This window comes from Pinus tabuliformis, chromosome 4_1, assembly GCF_031772625.1.
Source record: "Pinus tabuliformis cultivar Carrire ecotype Pingquan chromosome 4_1, CPIR1, whole genome shotgun sequence".
In the NCBI taxonomy this organism is placed as follows: domain Eukaryota; kingdom Viridiplantae; phylum Streptophyta; class Pinopsida; order Pinales; family Pinaceae; genus Pinus; species Pinus tabuliformis.
Genome location: NC_142303.1, coordinates 575,442,121 through 575,464,834, shown reverse-complemented (window position 1 = coordinate 575,464,834; position 22,714 = coordinate 575,442,121). Strand labels below are relative to the sequence as shown.

General features: G+C 37.4%; 2 long non-coding RNA genes across 2 annotated transcripts; both read right to left on the bottom strand.

Annotated features, from left to right (window-relative positions):
- Positions 1 to 685: 685 nt before the first annotated feature.
- LOC149177221 (uncharacterized) lies at positions 686 to 2,143 on the bottom strand. The gene is made up of 2 exons (XR_016258751.1): positions 1,869 to 2,143; positions 686 to 878 (listed from the first exon to the last, which is right to left on the bottom strand). It is a non-coding gene; the product is annotated as an uncharacterized LOC149177221 (long non-coding RNA).
- A 2,619-nt stretch (positions 2,144 to 4,762) lies between these two features.
- LOC149177220 (uncharacterized) lies at positions 4,763 to 13,525 on the bottom strand. Its single transcript, XR_016258750.1, has 5 exons — positions 13,451 to 13,525; positions 13,060 to 13,166; positions 12,711 to 12,850; positions 5,082 to 5,152; positions 4,763 to 4,822 (listed from the first exon to the last, which is right to left on the bottom strand). It is a non-coding gene; the product is annotated as an uncharacterized LOC149177220 (long non-coding RNA).
- Between the last annotated feature and the right edge of the window lie 9,189 nt (positions 13,526 to 22,714).

The window sequence follows — 22,714 nt, the reverse complement described above, 5'->3', positions numbered from 1 at the left end:
CCATATATATATGCTTCGATTGCAGTTGCAAATATCCCTTATCATGCAGATCATCTAGTTTACCGAGATCCAGCAATAACAGTTACGGAAGGCAGAGGAATTACGAAAGGCAGAGGAATTAGTTGGGTCGAGTGCTCCGAGGGTCGACCTGGGCAACTCACATACTATGGTGAATTTCTATAGAATCTCTTGCAGGACAGACATAACGTACATTGCGCACCAGTTTCAGTAATACATAAATCACACAATTGCAATAGAAATAGTCACATGAGCAAGTTTCAGTAATACATAAATCACAATTCAAGATACACCAGTTTATGTTGCTAGCCCAAAATCACACAACTGCAATAGAAATAGTGACATGAGCACTATATACAATCATCATCAATTCAAGACACGAGTAACACGAGTAACATGAAAACCGCCGTGAAGCTTACATTTGACCTTGAAAATAAGCATTTCTTATGACAGACTGTAACATGTGAAGAATACAAGACAAGCACGAATGCTAACAATTAGGACATTAGTGCCGCAGTCGAGCAGAGACGATAGAAGCAGTCTGGCAGAGACGATAGAAGCATAAAAAATGCGAGTTGCAACACCATGGCGGACCCAAATGCATATTTGAAGCATTCGTCGTACACCTGTAACAGAGAAGGAAGCGGGGAAATAAGACAATCGCCGTGAAGCTTACATTTGACCTTGAAAATAAGCATTTCTTATGACAGACTGTAACATGTGAAGAATACAAGACAAGCACGAATGCTAACAATTAGGACATTAGTGCCGCAGTCGAGCAGAGACGATAGAAGCATAAAAAATGCGAGTTGCAGCACCATGGCGGACCCAAATGCATATTTGAAGCATTCGTCGTACACCTGTAACAGAGAAGGAAGCGGGGAAATAAGACAATGCGTAAGATAATGCAAAAGAGATGTTATTGTTTTTTTGGTTTCTTTTTTCTTTGTCTTTCGAATTTTACGATGTCAATAATCAGAAGAGTCATGAGAATAAGTGCTAAGAGAAACAATGTTGCGAGTTCAGTAAGTTGGCTTATGCTAATGGATTCCATGTTATGTGAAGTGGGGAGGTGTGAGTTCAGTAAGTTGGCTTATGCTAATGGATTCCATGTTATGTGAAGCGGGGAGGTGTATGTGAATATCCAGGTGCAGAAGAGGCCAATTTATACAAAAGTTCAACGTGTTTGTAAGGTGGTTTTAAGTGTGAATGGAGCTAAAATACTTGAGGCTCGGATGGAGCAGGGCAGAATTTTATGCAATTAAGTGGTCGATATGACATGGGGAGCAAATGGCATATGGAATGATGTATGTGGCGGCAGAAGTAAATGCGAAATTAGGTTATGTATCTGACATCGGGCAATCTTCGTGGTAGATTGGGTCTGATAGGAGATCAATGTCAATATCTAGGTGCAGAAATCTTGAAGATCAGATTGGAGCAGGCCAGTATTTAATGATGGGCATAAAACGAAGACCTTACGTTAAGTGAGCGATCGGTGCAATTAGGTGATCGATCTGACATGGGGAGCAAATGGCATATGGAATGATGGATGTGGCGGCAGTAGTAAATGTGAAATTAGGTGCCCCTTTGAGTCTGTGGCGGTAGATTAAATATGCTACTGTTTTTCTAAATTGTGGTGCAATGGCTTGGAATAATGAAGTTGAATCAATTAAGCAAGTAAGCTTAACCTTGTTGAAACTTATGACTAGAGATTGGTGTATTCAATGGGTTTAGTTCAATATGCTTATACCTAGTATACTCATTAAGCAACAGGTTTCATGTCCTTGTTGCTTACTCTATACTGGAAGCTATTACTCTGGGAAAGAAAAGTAAAATTATTGATCAAATACCTCCAAGTGCTGTCGTACATCTCCACCACCATTATAGGTGTAAGTATGCACTATGTGCTTTGAATAGGCAACCCTTGTTGACATCAAGGGATAATAAAAGTAACACAAATCAATTTAACTGCATGTGCAAAAACAATGTAAAGCTGGAAAAGACACAATGCTTGTGCAACAGCTTTCAACATGTAACTTCTTACCAAACAAATTGCCATCTGGACTCCACACAACACGGTTGACAGATACACCCGGTTCCTTAACAAGTGCTGCCTGCAGCCCCAGTGCAAAAGATTAAACTGATTGCATCACACATACAGTGCAAGTTAAACAAAAAATCCAAACTAAAACTCTCATATGGACAGCACAAATTATGTTTATAGCTGTATCTTCCTAATAAATACATGATATGAGTTCTATTCGCATTCAGTAAGCTTGATACAGATAGATAAGCATGACACAGAAGCTTAACCCTACTACAGCTAGTTACATGTCACTATGAATGCCATTGATTAACTTATACGACATACAGGATAAGGTCACAGTAGTGTAAATGAATATGATAGCTTAACCAAGTGACTTGATTCACGTAATTAGATATGGTTACATGAGAAGAGATGATACAGGAGCTATATCCATTGATTTAATTAGACAATAATCGTGACAAGATAGGATAGCACTGGTTATAAGCTCATATTGGACATTCATTACTTATGATGCATTATGATTATGGATTCCTTATAGGTGATAGGTAGAAACATGCAGCAAGCAGCACATACCTTCTTGGAATAATGAAGTTGAATCAATTAGGCAAGTAAGCTTAACCTTGTTGAGGAAGCTATTACTCTGGGAAAGAAAAGTAAAATTATTGATCAAATACCTCCAAGTGCTGTCGTACATCTTCACCACCATTATAGGTGTAAGTATGCACTATGTGCTTTGAATAGGCAACCCTTGTTGACATCAAGGGATAATAAAAGTAACACAAATCAATTTAACTGCATGTGCAAAAACAATGTAAAGCTGGAAAAGACACAATGCTTGTGCAACAGCTTTCAACATGTAACTTCTTACCAAACAAATTGCCATCTGGACTCCACACAACACGGTTGACAGATACACCCGGTTCCTTAACAAGTGCTGCCTGCAGCCCCAGTGCAAAAGATTAAACTGATTGCATCACACATACAGTGCAAGTTGAACAAAAAATCCAAACTAAAACTCTCATATGGACAGCACAAATTATGTTTATAGCTGTATCTTCCTAATAAATACATGATATGAGTTCTATTCGCATTCAGTAAGCTTGATACGGATAGATAAGCATGATACAGAAGCTTAACCCTACTACAGCTAGTTACATGTCACTATGAATGCCATTGATTAACTTATACGACATACAGGATAAGGTCACAGTAATGTAAATGAATATGATAGCTTAACCAAGTGACTTGATTCACGTAATTAGATATGGTTACATGAGAAGAGATGATACAGGAGCTATATCCATTGATTTAATTAGACAATAATCGTGACAAGATAGGATAGCACTGGTTATAAGCTCATATTGGACATTCATTACTTATGATGCATTATGATTATGGATTCCTTATAGGTGATAGGTAGAAACAGGCAGCAAGCAGCACATACCTTAATGACACATAGCTATATAGCTATGAACAGGGAGGTATAACAAGAGATTTTCTAGCTTACCTCACCTCCGTGGGCTATGGCTGGTTCAAGATACTAGTATGTTTCAACCAAACTCATTGCTCATATAAAACACGTATTCTCCATATAGAGATGATATCATGACATAACAGCTACTATTCCACCTTTCTCTGGCTCCAACCTAGACAAGTAAGCCAGTTGAGCATCTGCTTCATAAGGTGCAACAACAAACTCAACTCCTTCTGTCTTAAGGATCTGAATCAGGGAAGAGTTCAAAATGTCAATCAGCACAAAGCTTTTAAGAGAAAAAAAATCAAAAATACAAATGATAGATAAAGTATCAGAAAATAACAAATAATGGACTAAATAAGTTAAGGATTTATTTTGAGCTGAGGTTAAGGCATGATAGCCTGAAGCTTTGAACAGAAAATTAATAACATACTAAAAAACAAAGAAAGTTTAACAACTTCATGGCAATAGCCAACAAATTTTGTAGTCGGCCTCAGAATATCCAGATGGAAAGCATTTGTGGTAATAATTTGATAGTTGAATAGAATAAAAGACAACATATATTTGATGCAATAATACCACACCTAAGAGTACAGTGGGCTGCAGAGGGTGAAAATCCATGCTCATTATGGAAGAAGATGATTTGTCCCATGATAGATAACCTGCAACAAGTTTATTAATAAATTAACTACGAATGTTGAAAACAATACAGCCAAGCACTCATATTTGCGTCAAAGATACCAATCAGTTTAAATTAACTCTTCTGAGTGCAAAAATTGACAAATTAAACATGGGACAACAAAAGCTAAACTCTCAATTTGAAGAATGAGACAAAGTTCAAACAAAAATAATACTATTCAAATATCTCCTCGCCTGGCTGACCAACTGGCCTTGATGTTTTCAAGAGATGTTCAGAATCTGCAGACTGGTAATCTACTGGTGGGGTGTTGACTGGAGGGGTCCTCGGACGCTTCACCATAGCAGCTAAAAAATGATTTTTACAAGAGTTTTACTAAGGTTCTATGGTCAAGAATGAAATATGTCTACAGACTATTTAATCACTACATATCAAAGTATTTGCAAAACTCTGAGGAAAAAGACTAAAAAACATATATCACTATCTATACAAACATGCCATTGCTATAAAATCGAAGAAATGAGATTGCATCCCAGCCAGAGGCAGAGACAACTTACCTGGACTTGTTGCCGAACTAAGCAGACTGAGGTGGGATGACGCCTGTATTGGGTCATACACAGTACTTCTCTGGAGATGTAGTTTTCACCTGTCATAATAGAATGCAGCAATAACCTCTGGTCATCTTGTTAAAACAAGTCTCTGAAAAGTGGTCCCACCCATCAGGCAGAAAATCTAGAGTTGTATCACAAGGCATAGAATAAATAGAAAATACGGCAATCTCAAGTGACTTCACCCTAGACATCGATGCCTTTCATGTGTGCAGAACTGTAATACCTCCATGGAAATTGAAATTAGAGAAATGAGCAGAATATCTACAAAAGAAAAACAAAAGGAAATATGGCTACCTTAAATGCAACATCGAAGTCCATGTTGTTGACTAGCTGAAGAGAGCATGAACTTTGCTTCTTCAATTCAACTGATCACCATTGATACAAAATCAGATATCCATTAGACTACCAAAATGTTGGCAATAAAACATAACTATCAAATGCTGAATATAATTTTGTTTAATATCCTTCCTTGTACAATAAGGCAAACATTTTTGTTTAATACCCTTCCTTGTACAATAAGGCAAACATAAAAATCATACATAAGATGCTCATACAATGGTGCACTATAAATAGTATATACTATTGTCAAACGAAAATCACTTTGTATTTATGCATTCTACAGTTCTATCAAAACCAAATTATGAAAATGAAACACAAAAAAAAAGGAGTGTTATATATTAACTACAAAGGACACCAATTAAAAAGTTTCAAAACCTTCTTGCGTCCGCAAATTGACTAACTTTGTGGTGAGCAAAGTGTAGGAATTTACAGGGTAAGTTCCTCAGAAAGAATACCAAGAGGACACCGCTCACAACCAGATCTCAAATCAATACACCAGTATTTTTGACGTGGTTAAAACCCTCAGAGTGCAAGGAGGGAAACAGTCCACGGCCTGTCCCAACGTGGGTACAGACAATTTATTAATCAAAGAATGAAAATTTACATAAGCTTCTCTCATGCACGGATTTCCCGAACAATGACCCTCCATGCGCTTTAAATAGAACTCATGGACCAATCGGGTGTCAAGCCACGGATCAAGTGTCGGTAATACCGAGGTGAGAGTGAACCGTCGGATCACTACATATCGTGACCGTCGGATTGTAAGTTACAAAATGTACAACGGTAAAGAAACACACTTTACCTAACTCTAACCTAACTCTATACTAGACCAAGTTGAACTTAACTATATCCTATGTGTCGGAATATCCTAACATCCCCCCTTAAGAACAACTTGGGATAGGATTGAAGGATTTACAAATATGACACAATAGGAGAAGGAAGGAGGCACTAGAGCCTATCCCCCCTTAGTGACAACTTCCTGAACTCCAAGCATATATCGAAGTTTAGTGAACTTCGCCTCTGTGAGAGCCTTTGTGAAGATGTCTGCAACCTGATCATCTGTTGGACAATATTGCACTTCAAGAACATGGTCATGAATGAGCTTTCTGATGAAGTGCATGTGTAGTTCAATGTGTTTGCTGCGCTGATGCTGGACTGGATCTTTGCATAGCTGAATGGCACTTTGATTATCACACCAAAGTGTGGTTGGATGCTGCTGCTCAAAGCCAAACTCTGATAGGATCTGACGAAGCCACAAGGCTTCCTTACTAGCTTCCACGGCACCACGATACTCTGCTTCTGCTGATGAAAGAGAAATGGCAGCCTGTTTCTTACAAGCCCATGTAATAGGTCCTGAACCAAGAGTGAAGACATAACCGGCAGTAGACTTCCGATCATCAAGGTCACCAGCCCAATCAGAATCAGTGAAACCAACTAACAGAGGAGCTGCTTTGGCACTGTAATGAATCCCAAACTGTATTGTACCTCGAACATAACGAAGTATTCTTTTAGCTGCTTTCCAATGACTTTCACGGGGGTTTTGCATAAAACGAGCAACAAGGCCAACAGCAAAGGAAAGATCAGGACGAGTATGGGTTAAATACAAGAGTTTTCCGACAAGTTGACGGTATAAGGTAGCATCAACTTCAGGAGAAGTACAAGAGACTGAAAGTTTGACTCCAGACTGAAAGGGAGAAGTGGCTGGCTTACAGTCTTCCATGTGAAAATGACGAAGAATATCACAAGCATACTTGGACTGGGAAAGAAAATACCCTCTTGGGATTGCAAGACTTGAAGACCGAGAAAATAGTGTAAGTGTCCTAAGTCTGTCATTTCAAATTTCTTTTTAAGGCTGGACTTCACATGGTTTATAAGGTTGGGATCACTACCAGTAAGAATAAGATCATCAACATAAAGAACAAGGATGATGAGAGAGTTGCCCACTTTCTTGGTGTAGACAGTATTGTCAGAATGACACCTAGAAAAGCCAGATTCTAAAAGAAAGCTATCCATTTTGGCATACCAAGCTCGAGGAGCTTGCTTGAGGCCATAAAGGGATTTCTTAAGTCGACAAACGAGGCTGGAGTCTGTTTGTATGAAGCCAATGGGTTGTTCCATATAGATTTCTTCCTGCAAGTCCCCATGCAAGAAGGCAGATTTAACATCCATTTGATGGACTTCCCATTTTAAAGAGGCAGCAAGGGAAAGAACAAGGCGGATAGAGTTCATTTTGGCAACTGGAGAGAAGGTTTCAGTGTAGTCAATGCCTTCAACCTGTGAAAAGCCCTTAGCAACTAGACGAGCTTTATGTTTATCAACTTTCCCATCTGGTCCATACTTGGTTCTGTAAACCCATTTGCATCTAACAAGTTTGCGTCCCTTTGGTAGAGGAACAAGATCCCATGTATCATTTGTCATCAATGAATGATATTCTTCATTCATAGCTGTTTCCCAATGTGGATGGCCTGAAGCTTCTGCAAAAGTGTCAGGATCATGATTTACTGGAGCTTGAGCCAGTAAAGAAGAGGCTCTTTCAAACTGAGAACGTGTACGTCGCTGATCTGTAGGATCACCGGCAAGATCACCTGCTGCATCCCGAGTAGCACGGACCCATCTTGGAAGTTGAGGATCCTGAGAAGGTGGGGAAGGATTATCATCCTCGCTTTCATCATCAGAAGAAGAAATGTTTTCAAAGATAGAAGAGATAGGAAGAGGTGGCACATCCGCCGGACTAGGCTCGCAGGCCGATTTATTTTCATCAAATTTTACATCTCTTCTAATGATAACATTTTTGGACTTAAATGGAATAAGTCTATAGCCTTTTACATCTTCAGAATATCCAACAAAAGTACATTTCTCACTCTTAGGTTCTAAGGCTTTATGCTTTTCATCTGGAATATGGGCCCATGCTTCACTTCCAAACACACGAAAGTGACTTACATCTGGTTTAATGGAACTCCAAGCTTCTTCTGGAGTGATATTCTCTAGAACCTTAGTAGGAGTGCGATTGATTATATAATTTGCACAATTAATTGCTTCGGCCCAAAAACTAAGACTGAGTCCTTTAGATTGCAGCATACAATTAGCCATTTCCTTTAAGGTGCGATTTTTCCTTTCAGCTACACCATTTTGTTGTGGAGTGTATGGAACAGTATGTTGCATTTGAATTCCATTTTCGGTGCAAAAGTTGATGAATGCATTTTTAACATATTCTCCACCATTATCAGTTCTTAGCTTAAGAATTTGATGTCCAGATTGTTTTTCAACGAATGCTTTGAAGGCCAAAAAGGTGGTAAATACTTCGCTCTTGAGTTTTAAGAAGTATACCCAAGTGCGTCTGGAGAAATCATCAATGAAAGTTAAGAAGTACTTGCAGCCAGAGAATGAAGCAACAGGAAGAGGACCACATAAATCACTGTGCACAAGCTGTAAAGGGGCTGAGGCGTGCCAAGAGGCACGTTTGTCAAAACTGTCCCGATGATGTTTTCCGAGTACACATCCGGAACAAACACCATCTTTGCAAGATACCATAGGAAGACCTGTCACCATGTTTTCTTTACATAGATGCTGAAGGGAGCGATAGTTTAAGTGACCATACCGCTCATGCCAAAGTTTGCTCACTTCATCATTATGAGCAACAAATACTGAGGGAAGATGGGATGACCCAAAGTTGTGAAACTTATACAACCTTTTGGAATCATCAGCAAGACCAGTAGCTAGAATCTGTTTAGGATCTTTTAGATCCTTGATTACAACATCATGAGGTGAAAATTCAACAATTTTACCTTCACCTGAATGAGTTATCTGATAGACAGATAGAAGGTTGCAGGATAAGTTTGGAACACATAATACATCATTGAACTGACCATTGTCTAGATGAACAGTTCCAGTCCCTACAACATTAAGAGATCTATCATCACCAACATATATATTTTTGGTGTTACAATCATTTAAAGAAGAAAACATGGCTTGGTTTTTGGCCATGTGACAAGAGGCTCCAGAATCAATGAGCCACTCATGAGAATGAGAAGAAGAAGAAGATACATTTAATGCATAACCAGACTGAGATGATTGACGATGACATGCAGAAAATGCCGTTCCGGAAGTTGAAGTTGAAGTAGGCTCCAGATGGATGTTATGTTTCTTCATTGCGGCTTCCAAGGCTTCCATCTTCTTAAAGCATTTAGATTCTAAGTGGCCATCTCGATTACAAAAGTTACAATGTCTGTCAGTCTTCTTCCATTTGTTTTTATTGGTCTTGTCATATTGCTGAAATGATCTTTCATCTTGAGGCTGAGTTGGTTTAGGACCATTCCTTTGAGGATAAGACTTCTTAGGATTCTTTGAATTTGGTTGCTGCTGGGCGGCTAACGCTTTCGAGGAAGAGTTTCCAAGATTAAGAAGACCAAGGTGTAAGAGTTTTTCTTGTTCTCTTATTAAGGAATCACAAAAGGAGTCAAAGGAAGGGGGCTTGTAGTCTTTGCCTTGACAAATGAAAGCTTCCCTGGTAGAATGGAAAGTGGAAACAAATACAGAGTAGGCTGGTCCCAACTTAGTAAGGATGGAATAAATAAGGTTACCATCTTCTTTCTTAACTTTAACACCTTCCAAGAGATATCTAAGGGTCTTGAATTTGGACAAGAAATCTTCAATGCAAGAAAAATTATTAGGATCCAAAGTAAGCAACTCATTCTCAAGTTGATGGGCTCTAATTTCATTTTTAATCCCAAAAACTTTAGCAAGTTTTTCTAATGCTTCATGAGGAGTTTCAATTTCTGCAATGTGGAATCTAAGATCAGGAGAAACAGACATTCCTATCAAACCACGTGCTTGATCTTGTCGATTTTCCCATTTTTCGGCCTTGTCTTCATCTTTGGGTTTCTTCTCTTGGTCTGTGGCTATTCTGAAGAGACCTTTACTTCTAAGTAAATCTCCCATGTAGGCTACCCATTGGAAGTAGTTAGTGCTGTCAAGAATGACTTGGCATGGACTTTCCATTTTTTGAAAAACAACTGAAGCTGAAGATGCTGAAAGTAAGTGGTCCAATGGATAGATCTCGAAAAAATAGGCGGTTTTAAAAAAAACGGCTCTGAAAAAGGCTTCCGGATGAAGAAGTTATGGCTTTTTGAAAAAAAATTGTTGACGTTGCCGGCAAAGTGCGCGAATGTGCGGGAATGAAAAAATCCGCCCCCACAAAATGGAGACTTGAACCCAAGACCTCTACTCTCTTAAAAGGTCTTTGAACCAATTGATCTATACAAAATATTTGAGAGAGAGAGAGAGAGAGAGAGAGAGAGAGAGAGAGAGAGGGGGGGGGGGGGGGGGGGCTCGATTTGCGTGCTTGCCTTGGGAAGACTCTTTTCCCCTACAAAACACAAAACACAAAACCCAACACGAATATCCAAAGAAAAACGAACCTTACGGCTCGAAGTTAGCTTTAGCCAAAAAACTAGAAATTTAAAAAAAATCTCAAAGTTAGCTTTTAGCCGAAAAACTAAATATTTTTCTCAATGTTTCTGATTTTCCGAGATCACACTAAGGTGCAGGGAAAAGAGCATACGCATGAGAAAAATCCTTTCTTTCTGTTTCTGATTTGCCCAGATCGCACAGAGTCGCAGGGCAAAGAGCATACGCAGAAATGAAAGGTATAGATCCGGAAAAAAAAAGGCTAAATAAACCGAAACCGAAATAAGCAGAGAGAAAATGACAGTAAACTGCAAAAAAAAACACTGTATACCTCCCGATCTGAAAAATGACGCAGCTAGGGCTACCGGAAACCTTTTCGCGTGAAACGAAAGGGGTTCCTCACTGAAACAGATGCTCCGAACGCAACAGAGCAGTCCTCTCGGCCCGAAAGCAGTCAGAAACAGCAGATCTAGGAAACGACAGCCGCATGCAGTTCTACCGGCTTCAGATTTGGATCACCAACGGACGCGGCCCTCAAATAGCTCTGATACCATGTAGGAATTTACAGGGTAAGTTCCTCAGAAAGAATACCAAGAGGACACCGCTCACAACCAGATCTCAAATCAATACACCAGTATTTTTGACGTGGTTAAAACCCTCAGAGTGCAAGGAGGGAAACAGTCCACGGCCTGTCCCAACGTGGGTACAGACAATTTATTAATCAAAGAATGAAAATTTACATAAGCTTCTCTCATGCACGGATTTCCCGAACAATGACCCTCCATGCGCTTTAAATAGAACTCATGGACCAATCGGGTGTCAAGCCACGGATCAAGTGTCGGTAATACCGAGGTGAGAGTGAACCGTCGGATCACTACATATCGTGACCGTCGGATTGTAAGTTACAAAATGTACAACGGTAAAGAAACACACTTTACCTAACTCTAACCTAACTCTATACTAGACCAAGTTGAACTTAACTATATCCTATGTGTCGGAATATCCTAACACAAAGTCCCCAAGATTTTTTGGGCATTTGTCACTACCCTGGACAGCAGATGAAAAAACAAAAAATGCAAAACATGCATAGACTGACATTCGAACTAAAAATTGCAACAGCTTCCCATGCCAAACGCATTTGTTGTAGATCATATTTCCTGTGCTTTTTATGATGTCTATGATATTATTTAATTCAATAACTCCGTTCTCAAAGAACATCTTTTTTCTTGGAATGGACAAGAAAATCTATGTACACAACACAATTATAGTTAATTTCAGACAAATAAGCAGAGAAAATTGAAGCCTATATCATAATATTATGACAAATGAACCAAAGCACATTAAAAGGAATTAGTATTATGAAGCTATTCACTTACAGAGAAACGTAAGTTCTCCCGACTGAATTGTGACAATTTCGTTAGTCATGACTAGTTTTATGCCAGGTAACCTGTATCCTTGAAGTTGGCCACTGACAATATAAATAATATCGAGTTCACAGAATGATCAATTCACACACCTACAATCCAAGCCACAAGAAACAATCAGTTATAATCTAGCTCACAAAAGCCTGAGTTTGCACAGAATTCATTGTGTGCTATTAAGAGACAGATCAATGATGGTGCACTATAAATAGTATATACTATTGTCAAACGAAAATCACTTTGTATTTATGCATTCTACAGTTCTATCAAAACCAAATTATGAAAATGAAACACAAAAAAAAAAAGAGTGTTATATATTAACTACAAAGGACACCAATTAAAAAGTTTCAAAACCTTCTTGCGTCCGCAAATTGACTAACTTTGTGGTGAGCAAAGTCCCCAAGATTTTTTGGGCATTTGTCACTACCCTGGACAGCAGATGAAAAAACACAAAATGCAAAACATGCATAGACTGACATTCGAACTAAAAATTGCAACAACTTCCCATGCCAAACGCATTTGTTGTAGATCATATTCCCTGTGCCTTTTATGATGTCTATGATATTATTTAATTCAATAACTCCGTTCTCAAAGATCATCTTTTTTCTTGGAATGGACAAGAAAATCTATGTACACAACACAATTATAGTTAATTTCAGACAAATAGGCAAAGAAAATTGAAGCCTATATCATAATATTATGACAAATGAACCAAAGCACATTAAAAGGAATTAGTATTATGAAGCTATTCACTTACAGAGAAACGTAAGTTCTCCCGGCTGAATTGTGACAATTTCGTTAGTCATGACTAGTTTTATGCCAGGTAACCTGTATCCTTGAAGTTGGCCACTGACAATATAAATAATATCGAGCTCACAGAATGATCAATTCACACACCTACAATCCAAGCCACAAGAAACAATCAGTTATAAAGAAAAATAATCTAGCTCACAAAAGCCTGAGTTTGCACAGAATTCATTGTGTGCTATTAAGAGATAGATCAATGATCTCATGTGCTAAAAGTGAATTCCTCCCCGGTGATCCGACAATATTTGGACAATCCATCCAAACACGGTAATTGCATGCATTCAAAAGAAAGATTTTACCCTTGACCAAGGAGGAGGGAGATTCTGCCAATAACCAAAGTTTAATCAACGATCCAAATAAAGCCTGGAAGCAAAATCAAGAACTGACCGACAGTATACTCCTTCGCCTGCCCAAAGAAGAAAATAAAAGATTCACATCAATGCCAAAAATTTCAACACAGAAATCGAAAATACATAAATTCATCTGCAAAAACCCTGCTAATTTCAGAGGGCGAGGCAATAAACTATGTGAATTTGCAGTTCTATTATCTTCAAACAAATTTAGCAATTTCAGAACAAACACGGAAATCAGACAAATACCTATATCTGTGGGGGTAGGAAAACGCAGATTTTTCGGAAAAACTGAGTGTAAATGCTTTGAATTTGCAGCTCGGAAAGAAAATATACTTACATGTATCTCAATATTATGGCCGGATCCTCCTCCGCTTGTCCGCCCCTTCACAGATTTATAACATGCCAACAAAAGTAAGATCTCAACTGTACCAGCTCTCAACTAAGAAACGACAATGCAACATGAAATTTCAAATTTAAATAAAAATAAGAAAATCAACCGATGGACCCTACATGATGGCCATGTGCCTAACACCTATCTCCCTAGCATAACACATGCAAGCTCTACAGCAGGCCACCTAAGGTCGCATCAGGTTAACAGCTGTGATCAGGGAGATTGAAACCTGAAACCCGAGCAACAAGATTGAAACTAGTCTAACATCTGTAATCAGGCTAACATCTGTGATCAGGGATAAATAGCATTACTCAATAGCCGGGTGGTGATTTCATGTATATAGCCTAAGGATACGTCTCATCTTCGTCTACGAATGGTATTTTCAAATGGGAAAGAATGGTTTAGTAAACTAACTAGTATGCTCCGCGATGAGCCGCCTCACTAACCTCGAATACGGCTGAACACCCATGTAGCAGCAGATTCTGCTTTCGGTTCTTACAGCAGCTTTATAAGATATATATTAGTATACCCTGTAGAGTCAGAAACAAGGGTAGTGAGAGCAGATCCTACAAAGGCAAAGCAAGAAGCTAAGGCAGACAAGCCAGCAACATCCCTTTCAACTTCTTTACCAGCACTAGTTGCAGTACCAGCAGAGTAAGCATATGAGCCAGTTCCGGGTCCTATTGAAGCAACACCACCAGCCACTATATTCGGCCCCCCACTCAATTAGGTAACTGAACGATCGGAGGTTGAAAGCTCCGTGAAATTATTCCTGTTAATCGGAATTAGTCCATCCGGTGATTGCATTAGTGCCATCCATTTCAGGTATTCCATTCGCAGGTATTAGTGAGTCAGTCCATCCGTCGCAGCTATGAGTCTTTTAGTAATCCCTGCTCTTCCCAGCTCTACCTACGTCTTCCTGGCGAAAGTATTCCCCTGAACCCTTCTTCAGAAAATAGGGCTCGCATGTGCAACCCCCCGCTGCCACCAATCCTCCTATCTCAGGTCATATTCCTGTTTATCAGTAGCAGGACTCGGACGAGTAGAACTAGAAGTTGCTGCATCAGACAGCTCCGAAACCCCCTTTGCAATTCATACCCGACAGAGAAGCAATACCCCTGAGCAAACAAGCTCAAGAAGCCCGCCCGCACTGTCAATCCAGCACCAAAAGCCCGAGGCGGCAAGAACATAGGCGATAGGCGGTGGTTCATGACACCTCCCGCCATGCACGGACACCTGCACACCTGCAGGTATTCCATTCGCAGGTATTAGTGAGTCAGTCCATCCGTCGCAGCTATGAGTCGTTTAGTAATCCCTGCTCTTCCCAGCTCTACCTACGTCTTCCTGGCGAAAGTATTCCCCTGAATAAGGGTTTGTAAAAGGATCCCCCCACCCTTCTTCAGAAAATAGCGCTCGCATGTGCAACCCCCCGCTGCCACCAATCCTCCTATCTCGGGTCATATTCCTGTTTATCAGTAGCAGGACCGGGATGAGCAGAACCAGAAGTTGTTGCATCAGACAGCTCCGAAACCCCCTTTGCAATTCATACCGGACAGAGAAGCCATACCCCTGAGCAAACAAGCTCAAGAAGCCCGTCCGCACTGTCGATCCAGCACCAAAAGCCCGAGGCGGCAAGAAGATAGGCGGTAGGCGGTGGTTCATGACACCTCCCGCCGTGCACGGACACCTGCACACCTGCAGCACCAACACCCGTTAACATCAAACCTTAGCATACCCTGCAAACAAAACACCCGTTAGCATACCCTACAAACAAATTAATGTTAACATTAACATGGGCGGAAGTAATGCTAACATTAAAACCAGACACCCGTGACGGTTAGCGAAAATGCACCGCGCTTATAGCTTTTAAGCTATTGTCGAGCCTCTTCCGCCTCGGGAAGAGGCCAAATAAGATGGCCAAGCTAGGGTGCGAATGAAACTTAGGCATATCCCCGCTCTAACCGCCGTATAACAGAGAAGGAAAGCGCTGAACTAATGCTAAGTCGGGACATAACGATTACTATAGTCCCTGTCGGATGCCAGATGGCAGGGACTAATAAGAATTCACATCAAGCCTAGCATGAATATTGTAAATCACATCAGCGATTTTGGTCATCATTTGCAATCAATATCCAAGATTAATGCCATCAGTCGTGATGAATATTATGACCAATCTATCGAAATATGTAGATAAATTCAACTATATCACTTCAGACTAGGAAAACCAAGAAGGGTTTATCTTTTACTAAAAAAAGATGCCATATGTTTGTAGATTGGATTATTATATGCGTTATCTCACTTAGGGGACTTGTTCTGATGTATAATTGTTTCAAAATTTTAAATGATATCATCCATCAATAATTCAATTCAATTCAACCCTGTAGAAAATTATTTTTTTAGTTCTCACTACCTATGCTAAAAAATAGTTTTCTATTTTTAATTCATCACAATTAATATCATTGAAGATAGAGGCATAAATTCGAAAATATAAAACAATAAATTGATATTTGTAGCAGTGCGAGTGATTATGAGAAGTACAAAAACCAAAAGAATTTTTCTCCTCTCTGCAGTTAGAGTGAAGAATATTATCCTTATATTTTCCTATCTCGTTCTTATGCTTCTCAGGTTTGGTCTTTAGCTTTGGGTCCTTTGTATCATTTCTTGCAGTTTCATTCAAAACTCTTCGTTTTTATTTCCAATTGCTACAAAGGGTATGGGGGCTCCTTCTTCAGGTTGCCCATTCTTAAATGGATTTGGAACTCCTTCCTAAAGTACATTTGTTGGAATATTTGGCTATCTTGCAACAATTCTATATTCAATAGTGTTTCTATTCCTCCTCGAGTCACTTCCCTCAAAGCTCTTTCCTTTTGTGCAGAGTAAAATAGAACAAAATCAGGAGATCGTGATACACTCCTAGACCATGAAGAAAAATAGTCGATAGATTCTCTGATTAATCCGTTTCTAATATCCCTTCATTATTGTATTATCGTTTTTGGTTAGACTTAGTTACGTTATTTCTAACGGCAGAAAATCCAAGAAGAATATTGGAATAATTATGTAATTGAATATTTATTAATAAATAAATAAATGGAATAAATGTTCTTAGGAATGAGATATTTAGAAATGATATTCTTTCCAAACAAAGAAAAACATAAATAAAATCTCATTAGTAAATGAGATTAGATAATTATTTAATGATAAGAATTCTTGATGAAGTTCTAGATAAGCTTAATTCATGGGAGAGAAAAATCCATTGAGTTCCTTAGTTGAGAAAAGCTTCTAAGCTTGTATAAGCATAAAGAATCGTGGGAGAAGAAGCGAGATTTTAAGGAAAAGGCTAGGCAATTGGTTGTGGAAGAACACAAAAGTGGGACGCCACCAAGGGAAACATATATCATGAAAGAAAGGTATGAAATACCTAGGAAGGGACTGAATATAGGTTGTTGATGCTGGAGAAAGTACTCTCAGCTGGGGTGAAATGGAGGAAATCAGTTCTAGATTCGATGGAGAAAGTGTAAGATTCCTCAAGTTTGCTTGTTTAGAATGACTATTCCAATTTATTTATCTAATGCATAAAATTATACGTGAGTATTGTAATTTTATGGTTTCCTAGGGGTTGGGTATTATGGATTTGGTGTAAAAATTATTACTAAAATAGTGTAAATAGATACACGTAACCAATTAATAATGGTTATGCATGCAAAGATTGAAAGGAAATTCAGGGACACATATAATACCCGCTTTCATAATTGAATGTTAATTATTCTATACAGGTAATCTTGTGTGGGTAAATACCACCAATTATGTAGCTTAATCTTGTAATTTAAACTATACATAGATTCGTGTCTTCAATCATATGGTTGTAGGTTATAACGGAATGGTAACCATTACTAGATTGATCTTACTCATAACAAACATGGGCTTTGGATTAATATATCTAATAAATATTAAATGGCGTTCACAGTAAAGATATGGGTATGGTATAGTCTGAAATAAGACTTCCACTTGAAAGTAGAGTTCATGTCTTATTTAAATGCATTTGTACCACCCTGGTAGTTATTGATAAGTAAACTGGAAACTGAGGATATAACGCATATAGATTGTTAGGGATAATTATGGTTACTTTAATACTAATTAGAATGTAAAAGGTGAAGTTTAGAGGATAGGGTAACAAACATAAACTCCAATCGGAGAGCAAAAATAAAATTCGTCGATTCAATCATAAATAAGTATTGAAATCAAAGATACACATATAATTTATAGATCGAGTAGTTTTACTTTATTTTTCGAAGAGAAATAATTTCTGTAACTTATAGTTAGCGAGACACTATATGTGTTAAAAATTCAAGCGCAAAGAGCAAAGTGGAATTAACAAAAGATATTGTTGAAGAATACAGTAACAATCACATTAAAATGTTCCAGTAAATATAATCTAAAGTTATGTATGGTTATATTTCCAGTAGGAATAAGAAGGCATCGGTAGGGAAGTTATTAAATCATTATTATACTCGAACACCAAACAAGAATTAATATAGCATATGATTTTAAATGTATAGAAAGGACTAGTTGAATTACAACAATGATACGTTGAAATAAAGTAAGAGAAAAGACAAAACATAGTTGTAAAAATTCTGCCATTGAAACAAATAAGATTATGGATCATGTATAGAATAGAATCCTATTACATTGAGCAGGATATGCACCTGAAAATAGTAGTTAATTAAATAAAAGTCCCATAACACAAAGGAAGAAATACTCAAAGGTGAATATGGAAGTGATTTACATCACACGGATGATGAGAATCAAGTTTAGTTAAACAAATATTTGTGAGTCTCCATGGTATGGATAATTTTCCACTCAAATACCATTGAACATTAAAAAAGAAATTTCACTTATAGTGGGCCGAATTGCCAAGCTGTCCCTAGACAAAAATTTGGAAGAACAAAATAGAGAGACAACATATTTGCTCCTTCTAAGGCTCTCAGCTATATGGAACCAGTTATTTACACAGAGATAGTGCAATAACAAGGAGAAACTGTCATGCTCCAATCTTGGAAAACAACAATAAATGAAAATTGTAACTGGCATAAACTAAGCCACTACAGAATTTACACAACAATGTAGACATAGAAGTACTCTAAGAATAAAATAACATCATTGTTTAGAAACTGTATAAAGATTCCAAAAGATTCAAACCCTCATCCAAAAAATTGAACTAACCTAGAAATTAGAAAGAGGGCATATCAAGGTTGACTGTTAATAGTTGATTTATTGTCAATGAAACTTCAGTGAAGGGTTATGTACACCTGCAAATAGGAGATAAACCCTTAGCCATGTATTCACTACATAATTTTATTGCAAACACTTATAGAAAGTTAAGAAACAAAACTAATTAAAGACCTTATCTTTGAATGGAGGGTCGACCCCTGTAAGTTAGAGTGCACTCCTTTGAATGTCCCTCCGGAACAGGACCTACCCACTCTATCCATAGAGAGTGAGGGGGAAAGGTGCCAGATTAAGATGATAAATAACCCAAGTTAAATGACCATTTTAGGGTTCTCTTCACCCAAAATCGAAGTAAAAATATATAAACCATGAGATATGAATGCCATACATTACCTTATTTTCCAAAAAAAATTGAACATGATAAATTACCTAATAGTGGAAGAAGAATCATTAGAAACCATAAAAAACTGTGGGAACTCAGAAGGAACCCATAAAAAAAAGTTACACCAAAGCAGGGTTCCATCTTGGAGTAGTGACCGAGCAAATGTTAAGTAAACCTGGAAAAGCATCCACACGGGGAGTTATAAAAGAAAGTAACAATTCATTACATGAAAAACATTACAAAATGGAAATTAAGCTAATCAAAGAAAGTAGAACAAATATACCTAGAGGAATGCTAAACAAATCACATGAGATGAGTAAGATGAGAATCCCATGGCCTACATGTGACGGAGGTAGATTTGGTGATACCTTGTTGGATGGTTAAACTCCAAGGAAAAGTGGTACCATCAAAGGTATAACTTATTCATAACCTTAATAAATAGCAGAGGTACAATCATCAAGGAAGGTGGCATAAAGGTCGTAAATAACACCTAAATCATTGTACACAGAATATTAATATCATTTTGTATCGATAGAGAACATGAAAATTAAATAACCATGGTTAATGTGACCATGTAGCCAAACATAACATGTGTATCTACCATTAACACATTAACAAATGAAAGAAAATAAAAAGCAAAATTGACTCCAAGCTCTTCATGAATATCCCTTGGACACTTACTTGTAGCAGTAAAATGCATAATAGTTCTAGACACCATGCTAGGTTAACGCATGGAAAGCATTGGAATTATGTTTCCATAACCTATACACCGGCTTACTCATTTGAATTGGCAATGGAGTGCACTATACTAGTTGGTACAATCCATATATCAAGTACGTACATTCATACGATGAGAATGTTATAACATTAGTCATAAGTTTAGGGGAATCGATATTCAAGCCATGCATATATTCCACTTTAATGACAGGAAATATGGGAGAATAAACATCATTATTACAATGCGTAAATGAATAAATTTAATCATTTGTTTATGTGGAAGAGTTGTACTGGTTGTGTGAAATAAATTTAATCTATTAATGCATCAATCAATGTCATTAAATCAAGACAACATTATAGTTGAGCTAGATCTGTAGGTATGATAATATACACTGGAAGGTGGACACACCCATAGATAACACTAATAAATGTATAGTGGGTAAATAAAACTCCATGTGTAGAAATTGAAAACCCAATTTCATGGTGGTAGGTAAAAGTTCCTATAATAAAAACAAGCATAATTATAAACATATGCCAGCACTAAGTTTTCAAGATATATGTATTTCCATTGACAAAAGTATGTTACGGGCGAGCAATCACAATTATCATCTCATAGGTCTCGTCCAAACATTATGAAGATATCATTTTATTGTTTATAAGAGCCTACGAAGGGACTATTAAATACAAACATTAGGAATTATTGCTCTCACGTTGGAATGGTGGAACACTTGATTTGCAATAGGTTATTACATAGCTATGGTAATGAAAAATGTATTTTTACTATATATTCACGTGAAAAAAAGTATGGGGAAATTAGGTTTGTTATATATGGTATCAGAGTTGTACGTGAAATACTAAAGCCTGTGGATAACCTCAAACTACAAGATAGAAATTATTAATAGCTAGATCAAAGTTGAGTGAAAAAAATTTCAATGGTAACAAACTAGCGTATCTAATGAGGAAATGATTAAGGACCATTGTGATATACACATTTTTCTTTTAACAAATTTCTATATATGACATAAAAGGGAAATACACAATTGTTTTAGATATATACATAATATTACCATAGAATTTAAATATGTCATGGATATCAAGACAATATAATCACTGATTCAAATTTTTAGTTGTGGTTGTTGAGAACTTAAAACGTGTTACTCAATCTATTTTATGACACTCGGAATAAAAGAATGTCAGATTTTTATTCAAATAATCATGAGTGTGGGGGAGCCGCTTTATCATGTAACTTCTCAAGAAGAAAATAAGTCATTCTAAAAGTATTGGATTTCACTATTCTGCTTACATCCAGAATGGCCATTTTTCAAAAAGGCATAGATATTGCTTTTGTCTTGGTGTGCCATCTCCCCTTTATGTCTTGGAGTTTCCCATGTCTTTCATACAGTGTTTTCTTATATAACTCATGATGAATCTAAATATTGATTTTGATGTAACATAACATGTACTATTGTCTTACCCCAACATGGTTGAGCTAGTTATAGATGTGGATATGTTACCTACCAGATTAGTGGCTCTCCTATTTGTAATGCTCTAAAGTCTTCTTGGGAGATTGAAGTTGAAAATGTGAAATTGTCATTAACTATGTATATTTTATCGTTAAAAGTGAATATCAAACTAGATAATGACAATTTTCAAACCACACTTTTCATCTCTATAGTATCAATTTCATTTTCCTTATGCTAACATGGTTGCAAATACATTCAAATGACAAGGCCCAATTTGGTAGATATTACTACTAAGGAAAAAAGGTTGAAATCCTTTCCATCAAAGCCTAGTTTAGGGTACTCTCAAAATTTTTACAGAGTATTGAACTCTTTACTACCAATTGGTTGTTACATTTTAGTATTAGGAGAAAAGGGCAACTAAGATGCAAGAGATATTCTGGGCAATAAGTTGGTTTTTATCTTAATAGTTTGATGAAGTCCTATAGATAGAATATTTGAGGAGGTTCGCAGAGATAAATTCAAAATTATATGAATTTAATTACAATAAAAAATAGAGATACATGTTGGACTTGAGAGGAAGCAGAATCAAACATGTACCAAATTATAGAAGTGGTTGGGGATTGTTGCACATGCAACTTATTGCTTTCTTACATAAAAGCCAAAGTTGACAACCATTATTCTTTCTGTGCAACTAAGGTTTTGTTTAATCTGAAGATACAATCTACCTTTATGTGAGTAAAGGTTGATCTCGGTGATGGTTGAGGCATCATTATCATTGTACTAGGGCTAAGAAGAATGTAGTATCCCTTTGTTGCTCTAATATTATTTTTGGTTAGACTGAGTTACGTCATAAAGAATGGTGGAAAATCCATGAATAATATTGGAATAATTACGTAAATGAGTATTTATTAATAAATAAATAAATGGAATGTATGTGATTAGGAATGAGACACCTAGAAAAGAGATTATTGCCAAAGAAAGAAAAACAAAAAAAAAATTTCATTGGTAAATGAGATTGGATAATTCTTTCATGATATGAATTCTAGTTGAGATAGTTGATAAGCTTAATGGATGGGAGTCAAGAATCCATTAAGCTGCTTAGGTTGGGAAAGATGCTAAGCTTGGATAGGCATAAAGAATCGTTTGAGATAAGAGTAGGATTTTAAGGAAAAGCATACGCAAGTGGTTGTGGAGGACCACAAAAGCAGGACACCACTAAGGGAAACATTTATGATGAAACAAATGTATGAAATACCTAGGAAGAGACTCAACAGAGGTTGTTGATTACAGGGCAAGTACTCTAAGCTTGGGGGTGAACTAGAGGAAATCAATTCTATGTTGGGTGGAGAAAGTGTTAGATTTTGAAATTTTTCTCATTTATAGCGACTCTGGTTAGGTTGTTTGCTATTCCAATTTATTTCT